This window comes from Phoenix dactylifera, chromosome 4 (genome assembly GCF_051530095.1).
Source record: "Phoenix dactylifera cultivar Ajwa chromosome 4, Ajwa_hap1_PhDact_Kaust_v1.1, whole genome shotgun sequence".
Classification (NCBI taxonomy): domain Eukaryota; kingdom Viridiplantae; phylum Streptophyta; class Magnoliopsida; order Arecales; family Arecaceae; genus Phoenix; species Phoenix dactylifera.
In genome coordinates, this window is record NC_143193.1 from 26,405,665 (window position 1) to 26,430,909 (window position 25,245).

Here is a 25,245-nt window from a genome sequence, read left to right on the forward strand (position 1 = left end):
CCTCGGGGACGACTCCGCTGCTTTATCTCCGAAAAACAAATCCTCTGGAATTCTCTGAGAGAGTCGACTCCGCTACCTAGGGGATGACTCCGCGCTCTCTGGGGATGACTCGGGAAGTCTGCTTTTTACTCGCGGGGACGACTCCGCGTCCTTTGGAGACGACTCGCGCGCATCCCTTGAAATCGGCCTTTCTGCCGCCTCTGAGAGAGTCGACTCCGCAGAGTCGGGAGTCGACTCCGACCCTGCGAGACGCCTCGCCAGGTGCCGGGGACGTCTCCAAGCGTGCCAATTCTTCCTGTTCGTGCTAGAGACGTCTCTGGGACAAACCGGAGACGTCTCGGCTGTCCCTGATCTGTTTTCTTCATCTCAAAAATTCTTCAATAAATCCTTGAAAAATATGGGAACATGCCTAGACATTTCTTAACAATATTCTTAATTAAACACATGAAATCCTCAATTAAATTATTAAAATAAAGGGAATTATACTCTAGTGTTTTGTATTCATCAAAATCCATTAGGGGGTCAACAATCTCCCCCTTTTTGATGATGACAAAACACTGAGTATATGCAAAATTCGAAATTTAAACATATACACAGTATTTGATCAGATGTAGCTAGATAAATGCAAAAGTATTGATTTTAATAGCTCTTGAGCAATTTTAGCATATCAACTGAATTTGAATCAAGTTAAAATGTGAATTAATGAAATATTGATGCTAAAGACAATTGAAGGCTAAATACTTTTTGACTCCCCCTTTCTTTTCCAGAAGGGCAATTATCTTAATGCTTAAAGCCAATATTCTTCAATTTTATCTTTTCTAATTCAATTTTCTATTCCATATATAGGTTCTACTCCATATACTCCATATATTGGTTCTGTTAGATGTATGCCCTAGAAGCTAATCTGGCTGACACATTATTAATTCTAGGGACATAATTTTGTACTTGACTATTTATTATTGAATAAATAAAAGGCATCTTTTCATTCATATTGTTTATGTGTCTATGAATCGTCCAAGGAATTAATAAGATGATGATACATATTCTCAAGAGTTGAGAATTTGAGCCATGTATCATTGGTGATTAATTTCTAAATGCTCCTGATCAATGGATCATCACGAGGACGGTGATCGATCCGATCAGTGCACAGATCACTTTCCTTCTGGATGGACGAGACTTGAGTCCACAGTGTAGGGACACTGAAGTGATAGTGCAGGTGCTTGTTAGAGAACAAGGGTACTGAGCGTGACCAAGACAAGAAGTCACTTGGATGTCTATCCACTCGTCAGTGACTTGCTTGATGTTGCAGTAGTGTGACTGGTCCTTTGACCTACGGTGCTTCGGCTACTCACAGTGAGGTTATTGTAGTTTGACTGCACACATACATGGTCTCTAGCCATATGGGTCCATGCAGTGTAGATTGGCTGCAGTAGGTTCACTGTAGGAGTAGGGTATGCACCTATAAGGAATCTATCGACCTTGATAGAAGAGGAGTGATCCTATGTGATTTGTTAGACTGAGTTCTAAGACCTTGGCCAGGGCAGTAATATAAAGTGGAAAAAGAGTTTTCCACTATCGAACTCAAGTCGAATAAATCTTGACATATGACAGACGATGGGGTTTGACGAGTTGTCCATGACCTCCGTCCTGTAGGGATCCACGATAGTAGGACTGTATCACATGTTAACTGCACCTAGAGGTTCATCATTCCATTCTGCTGGATAGCCACTACATGCTGCTAGGTGTCACTGGGGGATGGTGGGACTCACAGGGATTATCTCGATGATCGATAAACCCTAATGAGTTGAGTTGGAATCGTTCCAACCCATTGAAAGGAGTTTTCAATGATATTGAGATAGAGATCACAATATATCTTACTACCAGTCAGAATAGAACCTATGGGGTCACACACACTAGAAGTATTGACCGATCCGATGGTTGAAATTGTGATTAAGAATCACAAGTAATCAATTTGATTGATAAAGAAGTTGAAGAAGGAACCAAGGGAATTAATTAATTGGACTTGAAACAAGAGTCCTACTTCGGGTAGGATTCCTAGAATCCTAATTGGATTAGGACTGGAAATCCTAGTTGGAGTAGGACTGGGATTCCTACTTGGAATAGGATTCCTACAATCCTAATGAGATTAGGAATTTTGAATTAAAATAGGATTCCTACTTGGAGTAGGATTCCTAGAAATCCTAATTAGATTAGGACTTCGGATTCAAATAGAGTCCTAATTGGATTAGGACTAAAATTAAACAAATCCTAATTGGATTAGGATTCCTTAAGTCTAAATTAATTAATAATCTAATGAATCAACATGACTCCTAATTGGATTAGGATTGAAGAGTTCAATTGAGTCATGGTTCATTCAAGTCCTAGTTGGATTAGGACTAGCATAGATTGAACCCAATTGGCTAATCCTAATTGGATTGGGATTAAACCATAAGAGAGGCACCCAATCCTCTTTGGAAGAGGATTAGGGCATCACAAGAAGGAGGGATCACGCCCCTCCTCCTCTCCTTGTGTGCGGCATGAAGAGAGGGGCCGGCGCCCCCCTTCTCTCTTTGGAAAGTTATCTAGGGCTCCAACTTTGGAGGAGCCCTTGATGGCTATAAGAGGGACTATGAGGCCGGCACCCTAGGGCATTGAAACCTCTCTTCCTCCAAGCCGTGGCCCTCTCCTTTCCTTGGTGTTCTCAGCCGCAAGCAAGGGAAAAGCTCTCCAAGTGTTGGCGGCCTCCTTCCCTTCCCTTCCTTCATCCAACACAAGGAACAAGAGAAGGCTGCGTAGGGGATCATCTTCTTCCTCTTCTTCATCCTTCTTCTTCCTCCTTCTAAGCACAATCAAGAGTTGATTGAGAGGGAGGACATCAGCCATCAAAGCTATCTCTGCAAGGGAGCTGGCACCCCGGTGAGATAGAAAGCTTGGATCGGATCATGCTTCGTGTGGATACCCGTAGAGGCCGGACGTTTGAACGGCTTCAAGCGAACCCTCTTCCAAAACCACGAATTCAGATTTGCGGTGATCATCTACCCGCACAAGGTGAAGATTTGATCTTCCTAATAGTTTTAAAAGTTTTAATTCTTACCTAATTACGAAAGGTCTCGAAACAACGTTCATGCGATGAACGTCGAACCCGTGCATGCCGATTCCGCTGCCATCTGAAAAATTTTTGAAATATCAGCGGCATGGGCGGGTTCCCAACAGTGGTATCAGAGCCTAGGCTTCGTAGATTAAGGTAGGAATTAAATATCTAAAGGCTTATTTGATCTGAAAATTGAATGATCATGCATGCTGAAAAATTCTGCATGCAGATTTTTCAGGGGTGCTGATTTTTGCATGCTGATTTTTATGTGATAAAAAGATGATTCTAATTGCATTGTTAATGGGATTACAAAGTTTAGAATCATGATTAGCATGATCAGCGACCTATGTCATGATATAATCAGTTAGTTTTCAGATCTGAAAATTATAATTGTTGCATACGGTGATGATCATAGGATTCAAACCCTTTTGGTATCAAATGTAATGACCTGCGATGTGATCTGCGATGTCATGTAATTTTTCAGATGCTTGCATGCATCTTATTTGATGTTTTGAGAGGCCTGCGTGCCTCCTAAAAGGAGATGTAATTTATTTTTATTTTTATTTTACATCTGGTTGTATTTCTGTGATGTGATGTACATCAACGATCAAGTTGAAGCAAAGGCATGAGATGAAAGGTGATCTAAGCGGTTGATGGCGATGGGATCAAGAGTTGATCAAGGATCGAATCAAGGAGGCTTAGAACCAATTCAAGAGTTGAAGACCACTTGATCGATTGATGTGCATGTGCTTGTAATACGACCTAATTAGAATCCATGATCATCACCTATTTAAAGTTTAACTTTATTTGATGCTGCGATTATAACTGCCTGTGATGTACCGTTTGCATGAGATGTGAATGCGAGTCGGGTAGATAGGTTTACATGTGATGTAGCAAACCCAATTGAGACCTAAATCAAAACCTCCTCAATCAAGTCGAGAGTGAACCGACATGAGCAAGTCATATTAGATTAATTGATCTAATTGGTGTCTAGGAAAGCATGAAAGGTGGTTACTTAATTAGGACCTTACTCTCTGAGTAAGGGGAGCCTCCCACCTGCTTACCTGGCCAATTGTTCGATTACCTCTTATGAAGGGCTCAAGTTGCAAACACTAAGACCTGATTAACCAATATTAAGTCAATAGGTCTTCCACTGTAGTAGAGCTGCTAAGGCCTTTCTGATGTTGATTTGTCTCGGCTGGACACAGTGGTCAAGTTGCATCGGGGGGCTGGACCTCTTTATAGACATGAGATGTTGTAGGGTAAAGGTGGGGTTGGGCACCAATAACTGTTAGGTGAGGACCCAATGACGACTTTATTCCTACGGTTATACGGTGGGTCTGACTTAACTAAGAAATGGGACCAATAACTGTTAGGTGAGGTCTTCATGGCTTAGAGACCAAGTTACACTGCAACATGCTTGAGAAGCATTGTACAAGAGTTGTACACTCATCCATCTATGTGTCACCAATAACTGTTAGGTGAGGTGGCATGTAAATTGGTGGGACCGCAGTACCCACTAGAAACCCTAGTCGTGTGGGATTTCCGTTTCCCTACCAGGGGAGTGTGAGGGATTCGAGAAAATAGTGGGAGTTACATTTGTTCTAAAAGACCTTAGAACAGATTAGGATCAAGTACAAAAGTTTAACTAGAATCTTTACTCTCTGCAGATACAATGTCGGCTTCAAATCCTTTGACCCGTATTCTTGAGACCAACCGACTGACCGGAACCAATTACAAAGACTGGCTTAGAAATCTCAAAATAGTTTTAGACTGTGAGAAGATAGGCTACATACTCGATTCAGATATCCCCACACTACCAGCACGTCCTACTGATGTTCAGCGTGAAATGCATAAAAAGTGGTTGGATGATGACATTAGAGTAAAATGCTATATGATGGCATCCATGTCTAATGAACTCCAATGCCAGCATGAAAATATAAAGACTGCTAGGGACATACTGGCACACCTGCAAGAGTTGTATGGTGAGCAGAGTCGCACAGCTCGTTTTGAAGTGTCCAAGAGGCTTTTCAAAGCGAAGATGCGCGAGGGGCAGTCTGTCCATGATCACGGTCTGACCATGATCAAGGACCTAGAGGAGCTTGAGAAGCTCGGTATGGACATGCACAAGGAATTGCAAGTGGATTTGATCCTACAGTCACTTCCTGATTCATTTGGTCAGTTTATAGTAAACTACCACATGAATAAGATTGAATGCACTAAGACTGAACTAATCAACATGTTGGTAACTGCTGAGGGAGCCTTGAAAGGTTCAAGGGGCAATGTCCTTGCTGCTGAGTTGACTTTTGGTTCCAAGAGAAAGTCTGCTTGGAAGAAAAAGAAGCCTGCTAAGAAGCAGAAGAAAGACAAGAAGCTAAAAAAGGAAGTTCAAAAGAAAAAGGCTAACGACAAAGGAAAATGTTTCCACTGCAATGTCGAAGGCCAGTGGAAGAGAAACTGTCCTTCATACCTCGAGAGCCTGAAGAACAAGAAAGGTGACACACCTTCAGAAGGTATAGACTTGCTCATAATTGAAACTAATCTAACGGTTTCTTCTACTTCTAGTTGGATTATAGATTCTGGTTCTAGTGCTCATTTGTGCACTACCATGCAGGGTCTAAAGGAAAGTAGAAGGCTGGCGGAAGGTGCGGTAACCCTTCGGGTTGGCAACGGGGCAAAAGTTGCTGCTGTGGCTGTGGGCACCTACCATCTGCGACTACCGTCTGGATCTAGTTTAATACTTAGAGACTGCTATTATGTACCTGTTGCTAGCAGAAATTTGATTTCTGTTTCATGTCTAGCACAGGAAGGTCATGTTTTTACATTTGACAAAGACTGCTGTTCTATTTATTTGAGAAATAAAATAGTCGCACGTGGTTTCATGATTGACAGTCTCTATCATTTACATATGGATGTATCTGTGAATGTTACCGAGCAAGATGTGAGTGCCAAAGGATCCAAAAGATCCAGAGATGAGATAAACCAAAGATATTTGTGGCACCTCAGACTTGGCCATATTGGAGAGGATAGGATGAACAAAATGGATAAAGATGGGCTTCTCGGCTCATTGACTTTCGAGTCATATCCAGTTTGCGAGTCCTGTCTTCAAGGAAAAATGGCTAGACTGCCCTTTGTGGGACATGGGGAGAGGACCACTGAAATACTTACCCTAATACATACAGATGTATGTGGCCCATTCGATGTGCTAGCCAGGGGACGTTATTCTTACTTCATTACCTTTACCGATGATTATTCACGGTATGGGTATGTGTATCTTATGAGACACAAGTCTGACTCTTTTGAAAAGTTCAAAGAGTTTAAGAATGAAGTAGAAAAACAAACTGAAAAACCTCTTAAGGCTCTTCGATCAGATCAAGGAGGAGAATACCTTAGTAGAGAATTTCGGGACTATCTCAAAGAAAACGGCATAGTCTCACAATGGACACCTCCGGGTACACCTCAACTCAACGGGGTGTCAGAGAGGAGGAATCGGACCCTATTGGATATGGTCAGGTCCATGATGAGCTTCACTGATTTACCTATGTTCTTTTGGGGCGATGCCTTACTCACAGCGATTTATTTATTGAATAGAGTTCCCTCTAAATCCGTTCCTACCACACCGTATGAGATATGGCATGGTAAGAAACCAAGTCTGGGTCATCTCAAGATTTGGGGATGTCCGGCCCACGTCAAGCGACTACAGGCGGACAAGTTAGAGGCTAGGACCATAAGTGCTCGTTTTGTAGGATATCCTAAAGAGTCATTAGGATACAATTTCTACATCTCAGAGGATCACAATGTATTTGTGAGCCGTCATGCCATCTTCTTGGAAAATCAGTTTATCCTTGATAGAGGCAGTGGGAGGAAAATTGAGCTTGAAGAGAAAGTCTCTGAAAAGCAACGAGTCATGGATCCTATAGAACCCATTCATAAAGAGCCAGTACACGATGTCCCTCAACCACCTCGTAGATCTAGTAGGGTCTCCCATCCTCCCGATAGATACTTAGGTATACTAGAAGAGGATACCGAGGAAATGTTCCTAGTGGGAGATAGGGATCACATACAGGATCCCAAAACCTACAACGAGGCGATATCTGATATCGATTCCGAGAAATGGCTGGAAGCTATGAAGTCAGAGTTAGACTCCATGCATTCCAACCAAGTCTGGACCTTAGTAGATCCACCAGAAGGTATTGTACCTATTGGATGCAAATGGATCTACAAAAGGAAGATAGGTTCGGATGGAGAGGTAGAGACCTATAAGGCAAGGCTTGTGGCGAAAGGGTATAGTCAACGCGAAGGCATTGACTATCAGGAGACCTTTTCACCTGTAGCCATGCTAAAATCCATCCGAACATTGCTTGCCATTGCAGCATTTCATGATTATGAAATCTGGCAGATGGATGTGAAAACTGCTTTCCTGAATGGATATCTTGATGAAGATATCTATATGGAACAGCCTTTGGGTTTCACTTCCAGTGATGGAGATCACAAGGTCTGCAAACTGCAAAGGTCTATCTATGGACTAAAGCAAGCATCTCGGAGTTGGAACACTCGTTTCGATGATGCAATCAAAACGTTTGATTTCATCAAAAACGAAGAGGAACCGTGTGTTTACAAAAAGGTTAGTGGGAGTGCTGTCGTTTTTCTCGTACTGTACGTAGATGACATTCTCCTGATTGGGAATGATATTCCCATGCTAACCTCGGTCAAGGTCTGGTTGTCAAAAGAATTCTCCATGAAAGACCTTGGGGAAGCATCCTATATTTTGAGAATAAAGGTCTATAGAGATAGATCTAAAAGGATGCTTGGCCTTTCACAGAAGATGTACATAGAGGAGGTGCTGAAGAGGTTCAGCATGGAAAACTCCAAGAGGGGTCTCTTACCCCTAAGGCATGGAATTCATCTCTCCAAGAAGATGTGCCCCAACACATCTGAAGAGATTCAACGCATGAGCAAGATTCCTTATGCATCGGCAATAGGAAGCCTCATGTATGCCATGCTATGTACACGACCTGATATAGCTCTTGCTGTGAGTGTCACAAGCAGATATCAGTCGAATCCAGGTGAAAAACACTGGACAGCTGTGAAGAATATTCTTAAGTACTTGAGAAGAACTAAAGATTTATTCTTGGTTTTTGGAGGATCATCAGAGTTAAAGGTAGAAGGGTACACAGATTCAGACTTCATGACTGATGTCGATGACAGGAAGTCAACATCTGGATATGTGTTCTTGTGCAATGGTGGTACGGTAAATTGGAAGAGTTCTAAACAACCGATCATTGCTGATTCTACTATGGAAGCTGAATACATCGCCGCCTCTGAAGCTGCTAAGGAAGGCTTTTGGTTCAAGAAATTCATTGCAGAGTTGGACGTGATGACATCAGATGCCATAACACTCTACTGCGATAATAATGGCGCCATAGCCCTTGCTAAGGAGCCAAGGTCTCATCAGAAGTCTAAGCATATAGAGCGGCGCTTTCACCTCATACGCGACTATGTGGAGAAGAAATATGTAGAGGTGCAGAGAGTAGACTCCGCGGATAACGTGGCGGACCCGTTCACTAAGCAGCTGAGTCAGCAAAAGACTGAAGCCCACCTTGAGAAGATGGGCCTAAGATATATGACCAATTGGCTTTAGTGCAAGTGGGAGATTGTTAGATGTATGCCCTAGAAGCCAATCTGGCTGACACATTATTAATTCTAGGGACATAATTTTGTACTTGACTATTTATTATTGAATAAATAAAAGGCATCTTTTCATTCATATTGTTTATGTGTCTATGAATCGTCCAAGAAATTAATAAGATGATGATACATATTCTCAAGAGTTGAGAATTTGAGCCATGTATCATTGGTGATTAATTTCTAAATGCTCCTGATCAATGGATCATCACGAGGACGGTGATCGATCCGATCAGTGCACAGATCACTTTTCTTCTGGATGGACGAGACTTGAGTCCACAGTGTAGGGACACTGAAGTGATAGTGCAGGTGCTTGTTAGAGAACAAGGGTACTGAGCGTGACCAAGACAAGAAGTCACTTGGATGTCTATCCACTCGTCAGTGACTTGCTTGATGTTGCAGTAGTGTGACTGGTCCTTTGACCTGCGGTGCTTCGGCTACTCACAGTGAGGTTATTGTAGTTTGACTGCACACATACATGGTCTCTAGCCATATGGGTCCATGCAGTATAGATTGGCTGCAGTAGGTTCACTGTAGGAGTAGGGTATGCACCTATAAAGAATCTATCGACCTTGATAGAAGAGGAGTGATCCTATGTGATTTGTTAGACTGAGTTCTAAGACCTTGGCCAGGGCAGTAATATAAAGTGGAAAAAGAGTTTTCCACTATCGAACTCAAGTCGAATAAATCTTGACATATGACAGACGATGGGGTTTGACGAGTTGTCCATGACCTCCGTCCTGTAGGGATCCACGATAGTAGGACTGTATCACATGTTAACTGCACCTAGAGGTTCATCATTCCATTCTGCTGGGTAGCCACTACATGCTGCTAGGTGTCACTGGTGGATGGTGGGACTCACAGGGATTATCTCGATGATCGATAAACCCTAATGAGTTGAGTTGGAATCGTTCCAACCCATTGAAAGGAGTTTTCAATGATATTGAGATAGAGATCACAATATATCTCACTACCAGTCAGAATAGAACCTATGGGGTCACACACACTAGAAGTATTGACCGATCCGATGGTTGAAATCGTGATTAAGAATCACAAGTAATCAATTTGATTGATAAAGAAGTTGAAGAAGGAACCAAGGGAATTAATTAATTGGACTTGAAACAAGAGTCCTACTTCGGGTAGGATTCCTAGAATCCTAATTGGATTAGGACTGGAAATCCTAGTTGGAGTAGGACTGGGATTCCTACTTGGAATAGGATTCCTACAATCCTAATGAGATTAGGAATTTTGAATTAAAATAGGATTCCTACTTGGAGTAGGATTCCTAGAAATCCTAATTAGATTAGGACTTCGGATTCAAATAGAGTCCTAATTGGATTAGGACTAAAATTAAACAAATCCTAATTGGATTAGGATTCCTTAAGTCTAAATTAATTAATAATCTAATGAATCAACATGACTCCTAATTGGATTAGGATTGAAGAGTTCAATTGAGTCATGGTTCATTCAAGTCCTAGTTGGATTAGGACTAGCATAGATTGAACCCAATTGGCTAATCCTAATTGGATTGGGATTAAACCATAAGAGAGGCACCCAATCCTCTTTGGAAGAGGATTAGGGCATCACAAGAAGGAGGGATCACGCCCCTCCTCCTCTCCTTGTGTGCGGCATGAAGAGAGGGGCCGGCGCCCCCTTCTCTCTTTGGAAAGTTATCTAGGGCTCCAACTTTGGAGGAGCCCTTGATGGCTATAAGAGGGACTATGAGGCCGGCACCCTAGGGCATTGAAACCTCTCTTCCTCCAAGCCGTGGCCCTCTCCTTTCCTTGGTGTTCTCAGCCGCAAGCAAGGGAAAAGCTCTCCAAGTGTTGGCGGCCTCCTTCCCTTCCCTTCCTTCATCCAACACAAGGAACAAGAGAAGGCTGCGTAGGGGATCATCTTCTTCCTCTTCTTCATCCTTCTTCTTCCTCCTTCTAAGCACAATCAAGAGTTGATTGAGAGGGAGGACATCAGCCATCAAAGCTATCTCTGCAAGGGAGCTAGCACCCCGGTGAGATAGAAAGCTTGGATCGGATCCTGCTTCGTGTGGATACCCGTAGAGGCCGGACGTTTGAACGGCTTCAAGCGAACCCTCTTCCAAAACCACGAATTCAGATTTGCGGTGATCATCTACCCGCGCAAGGTGAAGATTTGATCTTCCTAATAGTTTTAAAAGTTTTAATTCTTACCTAATTACGAAAGGTCTCGAAACAACGTTCATGCGATGAACGTCGAACCCGTGCATGCCGATTCCGCTGCCATCTGAAAAATTTTTGAAATATCAGCGGCATGGGCGGGTTCCCAACAGGTTCTACTCCATACACTCCATATATAGGTTCTACTCCCCCTTTTTGTCATCAACAATGAAGGGGACAAATTATCCTTGGGTACTTAAGACACAATTCCTAGTGGAATTCAGCATATTACTATGAATCACTCAAGGATATTCAAGTTATGCTCCCTCTGTCCAAGTTTTTGTTTATTAATGAATTCAGCATTCATTTCACTCTTCCTTTGTTTTGGAATTCATTTCAGACCTTTTAAAAGTAGTTGTACTCCCCCTGTTTCATATGCATTGATAAGTTGTGTCAAATTTGAACACTTAAGGTATGTTATGAGATTTTTATGGCACATCACAGATTTACATACACAAGATTTGATTCCACAGGATTAGAAACATATACAAAATTTCAAAGAAATTGTATGACATTCATATATCATTGCAATCATTTGAAGTCATTACAAGGTTAAAAGAAAAGGAAATCATTACAAGTATTGATTCCTAATACAAAAGAAGTTTCAAAATTAGCCTAGGGCTTTACAAAAAGATGAACCCTAGATGTTTACAAACTGTCCTTCAACGGCGACGTTGCTCAATAGCCCTAGCAGCTGCCTCTATAAATGCATTAATTGAATCCATTAGGGTTCTAAACTGATCTCCCTGAGATTGATTGAAAGCAGCCACTAATGCTTCGAACTCCCGGGATGCCCTGTCAATCTTCCCTCTAAGTTGGGCAGCCACACTGCCCACATTGCCTCCAGGGCTCGTCAATTCTTGAAGACTATCTGATATGTTCTTCAAGTCAGCCTGTAACTCAATTGATCTTAAAGTTTGAGTTGTACCCACATGAAACAATTCTGATGTTGCAGCTTCTATCTGAACTTTGACTTCCTTCAATTCTTGGAGGAGAGCTTCATGTGAGGTACGGATGGGGGCCAACTCAGCAGTGATCATCGATCTCATCTCCTCCCTCATCTGCTGGCATATCATAGATGCTAGAGTGTGCATCTATTCATCTGATAGGGAGAAGGATCCACTGACTGAAGGAGGAGGAGGCATAGATGTGGATGGTCCAGCCGAGCTGGAAGGTACATCAGGGAAGGCCATATGGCTATGTGGAGGAGAGTGGTGGTCAGGCTCCTGATGTGGGATCTCAGGCTCTAGGGTTTGAGATTTTCTTTTAGGTACCTTAACCCATGATCCATCTACCTTGTGAAACTCCATTCTACGCATTGTGCTTTCATTGTAGTAGTCGGTGTTTCTTAAATGTTTTGCCGGCTCATTTTCTGGGATTGGAACCTTGAAATGTTTGAACAGTAGGGTAAAGATCATCCCATATGGTATGCTAAACCTAGAATACCTATGACATATGGAAATGTAGTTCAACATAAGTCTAGGGAGGTTTAGGGGAATCCCTAGTAAGATGTGGTGCATGATGACTAAATCTCGCTCTGAAACGAAATCGAAGCGACCGGTTTTTGGAAACAAGACCCGGTTAACAATGCTCAAAAGCAGTCTCATCTCGGCATTGAGGTCTTGGGAGTTAACTACGTCAAGAGGGCCGCAGTCCTCTCGTCCTAAAACTAGGTTTAGGGCAATCTCCCTTTGGGGATGTGAGGTCGGAGCCTCACCGTATTTAGGAATTTGTAATACACTTGATAGAATATCTTCATTGATTTCTATCAATGTCCCTCGGACATATCCAGTGTACCCCGAGTCCCCTAAGGCCATATTGCTAAACATTTCTCTAACTAGGCCGGGATAGGTTGATGTATTTAGGGTACAAAGGTATTCCCAACCTTGGGCACGGAGTCTCTCTCCAATAGAGAACCCCTCACTATCTAGAAATTGGAAGTCAATGTGCCTACCCGTGGTTACTGTGCGATTTGCACAGAAAAGGGTCGTGGTTGGCGGAGCAACCGGAGGAGACGGCGCGGAAGGCTCTTCCCTCCGTTCCTCGTCGTCGGTCGCTACCCTAGGACGCCTCCCACCCGTTCGTCTAGCTCTCTTAGGTGCCATGGTTTGGAATGGAGGCTAGGGTTTGTGGTGGAGAGCAAATGGAGGCTAGGGTTTGTGGTGGAGAGCAAATGGAGGCTAGGGTTTTTTGTTTTTGTCGGGGACGAATGAAGATAGCTCGGGTCGGCTCGAGCTGTTTCACCTAATTTAAAAACCTTCGTTCGGTCCCCGAGACGTCTCCACGACTAACGCGAGACGTCTCGCTGGGGGGACGTCTCTGCGATTTGCCAGAGACGTCTCCGGCACTGAAAAATTTCAGAATGATTTCTATCTTTTCCCAATTTATTTTATTCAACCACAATAATCAACGTGATTTCTTTTGGTGAATATAGAGTGAGTTTGCTTGTGATCCTTCCCTTCAATAATACATCCTACAAAAGTTTTTATAATGTTTTTTTTTTTAAAAAAAAATTTATCAATATTGAAATGAGGAATGTTTGACCAAGTTTCGAATACCTATGAAATAGGCTCTGAAAATATCTCCATGAAGAGTCCAAGGAAGGGTAACCATCCTCCGGAAAGTCAAACAATTCGTTATTTAACTTAGATAGATTCATGCTTTCACTTAATAGATACTAGGTTTGCTATTTGTGACCTTGAGGTGGATTACTAGTTTGAGTAGCAAACCATTGCAATACAAGTTCAATTTATTTGCTAGGATCATACAAGCTCAAAGCATTCCTTAAGAAGTTGAACCTATCTTTACAAAGGTGCTTTGTAAAGATATCGGCCAATTGATTTTCAGTACATACATATTCAATCATCACATCATTTTTCAGCACATGATCCCTTATAAAGTGATGCCTAATCTCTATGTGTTTTGATTTAGAGTGTTGGACAGAATTTTTTGTTAAATTAATTGCACTTGTATTATCACATCTAATTGGTATGTTGTCCATTTTGATACCGAAGTCTTCAAGTTGTTGCTTAATCCAAAGAACTTGGGCACAACAGCTTCCAGCTGCAATGTACTCAGCCTCAGCTGTGGATAAGGCAACTGAATTCTATTTCTTGCTAAACCAAGAAACCAAATTAGCACCCAAGAATTGACATGTGCCACTAGTGCTTTTTCTGTCGAGTTTGCACCCGGCAAAATCAGCATCGGAATAAGCAATTAAATTTATGTCAGATTGTTTAGAATACCATAATCCAACATTAGATGTCCCTACTAGATATCTGAATATTCTTTTAACAGCTTGCAAGTGTGATTCCTTAGGACATGCTTGGTATCTAGCACACATGCAAATACTGAATAATATGTCTGGCCTACTAGCAGTAAGGTAAAGCAAAGAACCTATCATACCTCTGTATAATTTGCAGTCTATACTTTTACCTTTTTCATCTTTGTCAAGCTTGCAACTTGAGCCCATGGGTGTGCTGATTTTCTTTGCATCCTTCATCTTGAATTTTTCCAACATTTCCTTGATGTATTTGGACTGACTGATGAAGATGCCTTCCTCTGATTGTTTTATTTGTAGCCCAAGGAAGAAGTTGAGCTCACCCATCATGCTCATTTCAAATTTTCCCTGCATAAGCTTAGCAAACTCTTGACAAAGACTATCATTAGTAGCACCAAAAATTATATCATCCACATAAATTTGCACAAGCAATAAGTCATTTCCTTTTCTTTTAATGAAGAGGGTTTTGTCTACATTTCCTCTCTTAAACTTATTTTCAATTAGAAAATTACTTAATCTTTCATACCATGCCCTAGGGGCTTGCTTAAGTCCATATAATGCTTTATGCAATTTAAAACATAATCTGGATGTAAGTGGTTCTCAAAACCTGGAGGTTGTCTTACATAAACTTCCTCCATTATATAACCATTTAAAAAGGCACTTTTTACATCCATTTGATAGAGTTTGAAATCTATAAAGCATGCATATGCCAAAAGAAGTCTAATAGCCTCTAACCTAGCAACAGGAGCAAAAGTTTCATCAAAATCTATCCCTTCCTCCTGATTATATCCTTTGGCTACTAGCCTAGCTTTGTTTCTTATTACTATTCCATCTTCATCTAGTTTATTTCTATATACCCATTTGGTGCCTATAATTGAAACATTAGGGGGTCTTTTTATTAGAGTCCAAACTTGATTTCTTTCAAATTGGTTTAATTCTTCTTGCATGGCATTTATCCAATTTTCATCTTTTTCGGCTTCTTCTAGTGATTTAGGTTCTATCTGTGAAACAAATGCAAGATAATTACTAGTGTTTCTTAAAGAGGATCTTGTCCTTATCCCTTGTGAAGGATCACCAAGGATTAGATCCCTTGGATGACCATGTGCATACCTCCATTTCTTAGGAAGATCTTGATTTCTTGTTGGAGGTTGATCTTCTTCACCTTGTTGAATTGAATCTTCTTTGATCTCATCCTCATGTTGTTTGTCTTGTATGAAGAATTCCTTCATTCTATCTTCAAGTATACCTGCATCACCATCTTCTTCTTTTCTAGAAGAATCTCCATTAGCTTCATCAAAAACAACATGAATGGATTCTTCAACAACGAGAGTTCTCTTGTTGAAGACCCTGTATGCTCTACTAGATGAGGAATAACCTAAGAAGATCCCCTCATCTGATTTAGCACTAAATTTACTTAGATTGTCCTTTCCATTATTTAAAATAAAGCAGCGACAACCGAAAACATGAAAATAGCTTATATTTGGTTTCTTACTTTTCATCAACTCATAAGGTGTTTTCTTTAAGATGGATCTAACTAAAGCACGGTTTAAAATATGACATGAAGTATTTATTGCTTCAGCCCAAAAGTACTTTGGTAGATCCGATTCGCACAACATGGTACGAGCCATATCTGCTAGTGTGCGATTCTTCCTTTCTACCACCCCATTTTGTTGGGGTGTCCTAGGTGCCGAGAAATTGTGATTGATACCATTTTCTTCACAAAATTTTTCAAAATGCTGATTTTCAAACTCGGTACCATGATCACTCCTAATTGCTTTTAGTTTAAGATTGAGTTCATTCGAAACCCTATTATGAAACTTGATAAAAGCGGGAAAGGACTCATCTTTGTGTGCAAGAAATGAAACCCATGTAAAATGTGAAAAATCATCAACAATTACAAGACCAAATTTCTTACCCCCTAGACTAGCAGTTCTAGTGGGTCCAAACAAATCCATGTGAATTAGTTCTAGGGGTTTTGATGTTGATCCTATGTTCTTAGACTTGAAAGAGCTTCTCGTTTGTTTCCCTAATTGACATGCAGCACAAATTTTGTTCTTTTCAAAGTCTATTTTTGGTAGTCCTTTGACTAGATCTTTTGTAATCAATTTAGAGATTAAATCCATGCTAGCATGCCCTAACCTACGATGCCATAACCAACTAGTCTCATTGACTTTGGGATCCATGGCTACAAGACATTGGCCATCCTTCATGGTGAGATCATCAAGATCTACCATGTAAACATTTCCATGCCTATGTCCTGTAAGTATGATCTCATTGTCAACTGGACTACTAATTATGCATAGTGAAGATTCAAATGACACTTTAAAGCCCTTGTCACAAAATTGATTTATACTTAATAAATTATGTTTTAGTCCATTAACTAACAATACATTGTCAATAAATGAGGAGGGTGATATGGAGATTTTACCAACACCAATGATTTGACCTTTAGCATTGTCTCCAAATGTGACTACTCCTCCTTCTTTTGATTTCAAGGTGACGAAGAGACTCTTGTCACCGGTCATATGCCTTGAGCAACCACTATCAAGATACCACATTCTCTTTTTACTGCCGGCTGCAAGGCATACCTGCAAAATAATCATGTGAAGCTCTTAGGTACCCAAGTTTTCTTGGGTCCTTCTTGGTTAGTGTAGTTGGTTCCCTTAGGCACCCATACTTTAGTTGTGTTTTTACCCTTTACAAATGTATTCTTGTTAGTTTGAATCTTTCTTTGAATGCAAGAATAGGCTTTATGTCCACTTTTTCCACAATGAAAGCATGTAGGTTTTTCAGTTTTGACATCTTTTGCTTTCACAAAGAAATTTTTTAGATACTTTTGTTGTTTGCTAGTTTTATATCCTAATCCGGCTTTATTAAAAACAGCTCTTTGATTGGATAGAATAAGATTTAATTTTTCAGAGCTTTGTGTAAATTTCTCCACAATTGGTTTGTACTTATGTACCTCATTTTTAAGAACCAAATTTTCTTTAGCCAATTCTTCCTTATCATTTTTAAGGGATTCAACATTTTGTACAAGTGAGGTATTACTATTGAGTAGGGATTTAACTTTTAGATTTAATTCCTTAATTAGTATTTTTGCCGTTTCATTTTTAATGCTAAGTATTGAATTTTTATTTTCTAGGTCAATGGTGTTAACATTTTTAACGCTCTCCTTCTCAATCAATAGGTTTTTAATATCATCCTTTAGTTTTTGATTGGAGGCCTTTAATTCTTTATTCTTTGCTCCTAACATACTACAATCACTCATGAGTTCTTGAAAAGCTTCATATAATTCTTCTAAAGTAAAATTTGTAGTTGAGCTTTGACATACCTCATCGTCTTCGAATGCCATGAAGCACAAGTTGGTGGTCTCTTCCTTCTCTTCCTCGGAGGAGGATGTGTCACTATCATCCCACGTTGCTTTCAACGCCTTCTTCTTCTTCTTTCCAAAGTGCTTCTTCTGTTGAGGGCATTCGGAACGGATGTGTCCCGGTCTCTTGCAATCATAACATATGATTGGGTCTCTTTCCTTTTCTTTTTCCTTTTTCCAATCATTTCTCCCTCCAAACTTCTTTCTTGGGAAGGGTTTCTTTCTTCTCATGAATTTCTTAAACTTCCTTACTATTAAACCCAAGTCCTCATCTTCGCTTTCTTCTTCACTCTCACTACTTTCTTCTTCACACACACTCGAAGTAGCCTTGAGTGCGATTGTCTTCTTCTTTGGCAAATCTTCTTCATGTTGCTTCATTGTGAGCTCATGCGTCATCAATGAGCCCAATAGTTGTTCAAGTCCCAATGTGTTGAGGTCTTTGGCTTCTACGATCGCCGTGACCTTCGCTTCCCATGCTTTCGGCAAAGACCTGAGAATTTTACTCACAAGTTCTGGATTAGTGTAAGATTTATCCAAACTCTTTAGACCATTTATTATATCGGTGAAGCGTGTGAACATGCATGAGATGGTTTCATTGGGTTCCATCTTAAATAACTCATATTTGTGAACTAGAATGTTCACTTTAGACTCTTTGACTTGATTTGTACCCTCGTGGGTAACTTCAAGCCTATCCCATATTTCCTTGGTGGAACTACAGGTGGAAACTCTATTGAACTCATTCACATCTAGAGCACAGAATAATGAGTTCATGGCTCTAGCATTGAGTTGAACTATCCTATTATCATTCTCATCCCAATCCTCCTCAGGTTTGGAAACTTGAATGCCATTAACCATGTGAGATGGTTCGTGTGGTCCCTTGATTATAACCCTCCACAAGGCATAATCTTGTGCTTGAATAAAAATCCTCATTCTAGTCTTCCAATAGGTATAATTTGTCCCATTGAAGAGTGGAGGTCTATTGGTTGCCTGCCCCTCAGCAGGAACATTGTTGAAGGGTGTTGCCATCTAGATCTTTGGCTAAGACGGTTAGGTCTTCAAGAAATACACAGAGCACCCGCTCTGATACCACTTGTTGCCCAGAGATGGTCACCCAAGAGGGGGGTGAATTGGGTGTTTTAAGATTTTTTGTCTAATTAAAAATAAAACACACAAGTGTATGTGATAAAGTAAAGATAGAGGTATAAGAATAGTCAATCGCAAACACAAGGTTTTATAGTGGTTCGGAGCTTCCACTGCTCCTACATCCACTCCCCAAACACCTTTGGGAATTTCCACTATAATCAACGATTACAGTACGGTAGTTTTGCGAGTGCACTACCCAACTCGTTGTTTTACACCGGGCTAACAACGAACCCTACAATCCCCCAATTTAACCTAGGCTTGGGACGCCTATCCCTTGTTCCAAGTTCCTTGACTGGAACAAGCACAATAATCAATGTTTTACAAAAGATTTGAAAGCTCTTAAGAAGCAAATATAACAATGAGAAATAATAAAACCCGAAAGAACCCTTTTAGCCGTTGGAAGCGTGGGAAATGGTGGTTCTTCCGATGTGGATCACGTTGGCTTGAATGTGAGCTTTGAATGCCGAGTGGGAGAGAGTAGTTGAGCACGAAATCAGATGGAAAAGCTTGGATGCACTTGATTTCTTCTCTTGAAAGCTCTAACTCCCTTGAACCTCTTTCTCTTTCTTCTCTCTTGAATGATCTTGTGTTGGGTTGGTGAGAAGATGTTGGAAGGCACTTAAGAGCTCCCTTTTGTAGCCCAAAAAGCAAATAGATCTGTTAGACACAAAGATATGGAAGTTTGAAATTCAAACAAACCTGCAAAAGTGTGTCAGTCGCATCCCAGGCGCTCCGGAGACGTCTCCGCTTCAACGCGAGACGTTTCGGCTGTATGAATTTACTTTTGACGATGTTGGGAGTCGACTCGGTGCTTTACGGGGGCGACTATGAGGATGAACAGTTTGAATGCTTGTTTTTCTGTTTTTCTGAGAGAGTCGCCTTGGCCCTTTACGGGGACGTCTCGGGATGTTTGTGCTTTTTGCATGGAGACGACTCCGCTGCCTCGGGGACGACTCCGCTGCTTTATCTCCGAAAAACAAATTCTCTGGAATTCTCTGAGAGAGTCGACTCCGCTACCTAGGGGACGACTCCGCGCTCTCTGGGGACGACTCGGGAAGTCTGGTTTTTACTCGCGGGGACGACTCCGCGTCCTTTGGAGACGACTCGCGCGCATCCCTTGAAATCGGCCTTTCTGCCGCCTCTGAGAGAGTCGACTCCGCAGAGTCGGGAGTCGACTCCGACCCTGCGAGATGCCTCGCCAGGTGCCGGGGACGTCTCCAAGCATGCCAATTCTTCCTGTTCGTGCCAGAGACGTCTCTGGGACAAACCGGAGACGTCTCGGCTGTCCCTGATCTGTTTTCTTCATCTCAAAAATTCTTCAATAAATCCTTGAAAAATATGGAGACATGCCTAGACATTTCTTAACAATATTCTTAATTAAACACATGAAATCCTCAATTAAATTGTTAAGATAAAGGAAATTATACTCTAGTGTTTTGTATTCATCAAAATCCATTAGGGGGTCAACAAAAAGGGACCATATATGAAGTTAGCCAGTCCATAGGTCTATCTGACAAAGTAGATGCACTGTCCCGCAAGTTGGACCAGCTAATGTCTAGAGAACAGCTTCCAAATTTTTTCCAAGCACAAGTCTGTGCTCTTTGTTCTAGCCCGTCTCACCCTATACATGAATGCCCTTCGGCAGCTCAATTCCCTGAATTTGTGCAAGAACAAGTCAACGCTGCTCAAACACAGCCTAGATCGGGTAATGATCCGTATTCTAACACTTATAACCCGGGATGGCGCAACCATCCAAACTTCTCTTGGAAGCAGCATACTCCCAATACTTCCCAACCTTATTCCCAAAACTTTCAACCGTTCCAAAGTGTTCATCCAAACCGTCCTCCTACTCACTATTCACAATTTCAACGTGTCCCTCCTCCAGCACCCCAAAGAAACACAGCCTTTGAGGAGAAAGTGTTGACCTCTCTTCAAGGTTTGGAAACCATTACACAATTGGTGCACTCTCATACGCAATCCATCACCAAGCTAGAATCCCAAATGGGGCAACTAGCTAATGCACTGAACAAGCGAGAGGAAGGAAAGCTTCCAAGCCAACCAGTGAGTAATCCTAGGGGACAATACATGGCTCAAGAAAATCAACTAAATATAATTCATCATGAACAAGCCAATGCTTTGACTACCCTAAGGAGTGGACGTGTAGTGGACAATAAGATTGGGGAGGATAACAATAAGGAAGGTAAAGAAGAGGATAGAAATGTGTCAAATAAAAATCTAAAACCTTCTTCTTCTTCTTCAGCTAGTCCACCTTCTGCCAAAACTCATATCCCAAAGGCCCCATTTCCTGAAGCTCTTAATTCACCCTCTCCCTTTAGCAAAAAGGGAACTTCACTAGAGGAGATGATGGAGGTTTTTAAACAAGTCAAAATCAACCTTCCGCTTCTTGATGCTATTAGACAAGTTCCCTCCTATGCCAAATTTCTCAAAGACCTTTGTACCCAAAAGCGAAAATCTAGGACACATGTGCCTAAAAAAGTCTTCCTAACTGAGCAAGTGAGTTCTATTCTCCAACACAACACCCCTCCGAAATTCAAAGATCCTGGTGCTCCCACCATCTCCTGTGTCTTAGGAAATAATTTCATTGATCGAGCACTCTTAGATCTAGGGGCAAGTGTCAACATTTTACCTTACTCAGTTTATGAGAAACTTGGGTTAGGTGAGTTAAAACCAACCTCGGTATCCCTTCAATTGGCTGATCGATCTGTAAAAATACCACGAGGAACAATTGAAGACATCCTAGTCAAGGTAGACAAATTCTATTTCCCGGTCGATTTTATCGTCCTTGATATGGAACCTGTGCCTAATCTTAAGAAACAGATCCCTATGATTCTAGGTCATCCCTTTCTAGCTACAGCCAATGCAAGTATAAATTGTAGAACTGGGGTGATGAATATATCTTTTGGAAATATGAAGGTCAGGTTAAATGTATTTCGTGCCTCTGATCAACCTGCAAAGGAAGTTGAGTGCTTCCTAATAGACAAAATGGACGATCTTGTAGAAGAAACCCTTCCCTATATTTTGGCAGATAATCCTCTGAAAACATACTTGGCCTATTTTGACTTTGATATAGACAAGGCCATAGAAGCCGTCAACTCCTTGCCCGACAATCAGTCTTCCACAAATTTTCTTCCTTGGAGAACGCGGCATGAACCCGGTATGATTTGATAAGGATGCACTGCGTCTGGCTGAAGACGTTAAACTTAGCGCTTGTTGGGAGGCAACCCAATTCTCGTAGGTTATTTTTGCATATTTTCTTGTCGCATTTTTTTATTTTCTTAACAGGATCCCTCATATTACTGATGCAACTACGGTAAAATGCTTCTATCCTCCATATGCATCATATTTTCGTCCAAAATAAAAAATATATAAAACAACAAAAATAATAATATAATATTCAAAAAAAAAATATTGAGGACAATGTCTGATCTAGGTTGGGGGGCATAGGATTCAAATTTTTGAAGGAATTTTTCGCATTTTCATATTTTTAAGTGAATTTCAAAAAAAAAGTGAATTTAAAAAAAAAAACCTAATTTCTATGCCTTAGTGCTGAAATGATAATCACACAAAGTATATAAAATCTAAAAAGCCCAATGATTAGTCAGGAATAAGTCAATTTGAGTTCTTTTCATTAAAAATTCTTTTAGCGAGTTGTAAGATAATTTTTACTTTGAAATTTCACAACACGTATGGCCTGCACTTCTAAGGGTTAGGTTTAACATGATGTTGTTAAGTCTGGTAGCAACCTTGAGTCCTGATGAATCATACCTATCTAATTCGCTATTAAAAAAAAAAAAAGAAGAAGCGAATTTAGTCAGGCACATCGAAAAGGGCTACCTATTGTCAAAGGTCAGCGGGCTTGCAATAATGAATCCGAGCATAGGTCCGTAGGGGAGTCTTGATGCCTAACACCTTATGCCATCTGGTGTGGGAGTGTTGACTGAATGCTCGTTACATGGAGGAATCATTACAAGAGTAAAAGTGCGTAATAAATATAAAATAAAAAATAAAAAAAATAAAAAATAATAAAAAATAAAAAAAAGAGAAAAAGAGAAAATAATATTGATCTTGAAAAAGACGATAGTGTGAAAGCCGTCGTTGTAAAAATTCGAGTAAACTGGAATATTACAGATAAAGCCCATGAGGTATTAAAGTAAACATCCACAACTTTCGAAATCCTGCAAGGTAGGATGATTTTGAATCAGTGATTAGGTCTTATCTGACCAATTCTTGAAAACTACTAGCTTTAGCAATATTTTGGGGATCTAAAGCCTTAGCTTGTGTATGGTCCAGATATCACCGAGCATCCAAGTATAAAGAAGTCTTACAACTCTCTAACGGAAGCTTAATAATTTCAACTTAAGTTGCATACTGACTTAGGATTCGGGCTGACTTAGTAATTAAAACTTTGTGTGCTTTTGAAATTCTTGGCATTTATGTATTTGAAATTAGATTTTATAAAACAATAACTCTTTGAGTAGAGACAAACAGTTTGTGGGTATTTGAGCCGGAAACCCTCACGAGACAAAACTCGTCCACTAGGGCCACCTAGGGTTTTAAAGCCTTATTGCATACGGTAAATGCAATCGCGATTCCTGCGAAAGTGAGTTAGTTTTTATTTTGCTTGAGGACTAGCAAAATGTAGGTTGGGGGGTGTGATAAGTGCTAAATAATATATATATTTACTATTTTATACCGCACTTATCATTATTTTTCTTGCACATATTTTAAATTTAACATAAGAAAATGTGTTCCCCTTCATCATTGCATTATTAAAAATAATTCGATTTCGCTTGATTTTATTGGTTAAGTCTAATGTGTGCAGGTCAAGTCGAATTAATTGGGATGATGTCTGAACTAATGTGTGCAGGTCGCGTTTACAGCTGAACCCGTATCCACGTCACCCTTTTTAGTGCTTAGAGATCAAGCTTCCATGTCTTCCCCTGCTCCGTGTCCTAGTCAGAACCAAGCCAACCGCAAATCAAAGCCTCTCTTATCCCTTCTTCGGAACAAATCCAGCATCCGAAACCTCATCATCTCCCAACCAACTTCAGTTCTTATCCACCATTCACAGCCTCCTCTGCTTCCTTCCCATTCGAATACATTGCTCCACATCACAGCGACCACTTGTGATCTCTCCACACCTCACAAATCCAACCAAACTCCCAGCTCACGAATCATTTCTTCCCTTCATCCATATCAAAAAGAATCCCAGGAACTCAACTTCCCAGCCGTTCCACTTCCCCTGTTTCTATTCCTATTCTTTCCCAAGTTTATCTTCTCGGATCACATCTCCCAGCTCTCATCTTGTTCCAAGTTTATCCTTATCTAACGCCCATCTTCCAGATCTCCAGCCAATGGAAGCACAACCAACCTCCCAACTCCACATTCCGAATCCAAATCCCAGCATCCCCATCTTCATCGGAGCCGAATGAACATCTCGAGCGTATCCAAACTTCTTCCCTTCCGTGTCTTCATTTCCTTTAGCCTCCACGAACCAAGTCTAAACAAAATCCCCTGTTTCAAAATCCCATCTTTCGGCTTAATCTCCCAACGTCCCAGCCATTGTTTCACATCCATGTTGATCCGGTCTGCATCTCAACCGTGAGCCATATCCTCCCAAAACATCCGCTCCAAAGCTTGATCCGAGTTCCTCCCAGATTTCCTATTCTCTCGTTCACACGTCTTCTCCGCGGAACAAATCTTATCCCGCGATGCAAATCAACCAATCTTCCCAATCGCTCCACTTTACGGAAACAAAACAGAGCACTTCCTTTCCTCCCGTATTGACAGATCACGTCTTCCACAGCACTGCGATCGAGTTCATCTTCCCAACGTCCGGATCAGATCAACTTCCACAACCTTATCCTCCCATTTGGATCAACCACAGAGGAGAAGAGAGAGGGAAGTATGCAGCCTATATAAGATCCAAGCGTGAACAGAGAACGGTATTCTTGGGAGCCGACTAATCCCATTCATCCTTCGGAGGAATTCCCACAGGAGATAAAAGAGGAAGGAGGGAACCAGAGGCCGGAGGAAGACAAGAAGAAATGGAAGCTCTCGGTGCTGCCATTGTTCAACTTTTCATGGAGGGCTAAACTTTCCACTAGGGCCGGATGCAACCCTAACAAAGGGACACGGGTTTTATATTTTATTTTATATTCTTGGGGTTGTATGAACTTATTGTTTCTAATGGATATCTTCTTTTGAATCATATTTAATTTCTGTGATTTTAAATATGACGTTTATACAACTGTTCTTCATGATCACTAAGTAAATATAAGATAGTCCATGCTTAGGGAAGATGCGATGTGCTGCCACCTTAGATTAGGGTAGACATTTCATGCCAACTGAAGATGGATTATGCCCAAATTACTTTTGTGAAATTTTATTCGAATGCTTATTAGGCTTGTAGCCAATTTGCATGTTTATCTAAGAATAAATTAAAAATATAATTAATCCTTAT

General features: G+C 41.0%; 1 long non-coding RNA gene across 1 annotated transcript in view; it reads left to right on the forward strand.

Annotated features, from left to right (window-relative positions):
• Positions 1-24,993, forward strand: part of LOC149753755 (uncharacterized) — a 29,837-nt gene extending 4,844 nt beyond the window's left edge. Inside the window, exon 2 of the long non-coding RNA XR_016400221.1 lies at positions 23,650-24,993. This is a non-coding gene — a long non-coding RNA (uncharacterized LOC149753755). The remainder of the gene's footprint in view (positions 1-23,649) is intronic.
• The last annotated feature ends 252 nt before the right edge of the window (positions 24,994-25,245 follow it).